Source organism: Papilio polytes, unplaced genomic scaffold (assembly GCF_000836215.1).
Source record: "Papilio polytes unplaced genomic scaffold, Ppol_1.0 DF822289.1, whole genome shotgun sequence".
Lineage (NCBI taxonomy): Eukaryota > Metazoa > Arthropoda > Insecta > Lepidoptera > Papilionidae > Papilio > Papilio polytes.
In genome coordinates this window covers 3,670,790-3,672,156 of record NW_013526915.1, presented here as the reverse complement: position 1 = coordinate 3,672,156, position 1,367 = coordinate 3,670,790, and positions in this window count along the sequence as shown.

Sequence of the window (1,367 nt, the reverse complement as noted above, 5' to 3'; positions counted from 1 at the left end):
GGCCGGGGCTGACTACACGTGGATTTTATGGCAAAACGTGATTACGTGACTAGTTTATAAAATATTAATAATAATTACTTAATCAGATACTACGTCAATAACTAGAATATTCCACACATAGAAGTAAAGTGTTGGTCGTCCAAAAGTAGTTGGTGCTATTAATACGAAAGAAGGCAAGTTTTCTGTTAAATTGCTAGGTGTTGCTTTTCTTTTTTTAATGACCAATATATACCTATCATTTTGGGAAATTCGATGAGTGAATTGATTATTAATTGTTTGTAAGTAACTATTCCATGTCTAAAGTTTATATTTAATCGCTTAAATAAAAGGGAAAATGTTCTATTTAGTTGCGTAGTTTAATTCAATCTTGCGCATAGTTAATTTGCGCGTGGGAAGGTTTAATTGTATGTTAGTGGTGAGGGATATTAAATATGTCTTAGTAAGTATTGTAACATTGTACCCGCCGGCGAAATGTGAGGTCGGAGGTTAGCGTTGAGCATTCGACGTTCAAGCTTTGTACAATATAAATCGAAATGGTTTATGTTAATACAATATTATTTATTGAACGTTAGAATTATTGAAATGTCGGTATGTATATTTATGAAATGTAGGCATTCTGGTATCTAGTTAATAATTAGAACAGAGCCTTTCCGTCTTTGATGAACAGTGGGGTAAAGCGCATAACTGTGGCGTTTACTACGAGCTTAACTGTATCTGCAGTGTGCAATAATAAATAAATACTTCTCGTAAACACTGAATTATTTCAGTGTTTACGAGAAGTATTATAAAACTGAATGTAGTCCATTTAACTTTTACATAAGTTAATGATACGGTAATTACATGTACAATACATATTTTGTATAAACTTTTCGTTTTATCTTTTCTAGCTGCTTAAAATATATTTAGGTATGGGGGTGCCCACTTTAAAAAGATTTAAGACTTTAAAAACAAGTTAAGCCATTTTTAAATATTACGAGTTACAAAAGAAAGTGGCAAATGTTCTTCAATTTGTTTATATTTTACATATCTTACTTTTATTTCAATCGAATTTTTTAACTCCACAGCTTACTAACTACCTCCACAAACGAACTGCACCAGTGAGCGGATAAACGTTGAGAGCATTCCAGATGAATTCTAAAGTGAAAATTGCAAAGTTGGCAGATGATGTGGTACAAATTAACTGACCGCTCGTTGGCGGGTGTTGTGCCGTTAGGGCCGCTAAAACCAGCAAGTCCGGCGGTAGAAGGGCGGCCGGTTGCATGTTTTAGCAACGATTGAAACCTAACATTCGTCTAAAGCAGACCGGTCAAAGCTTTTGGTACCGATTGCCTGAAGCGGTTCATGTATTCCTTACGAAATAGAGAATG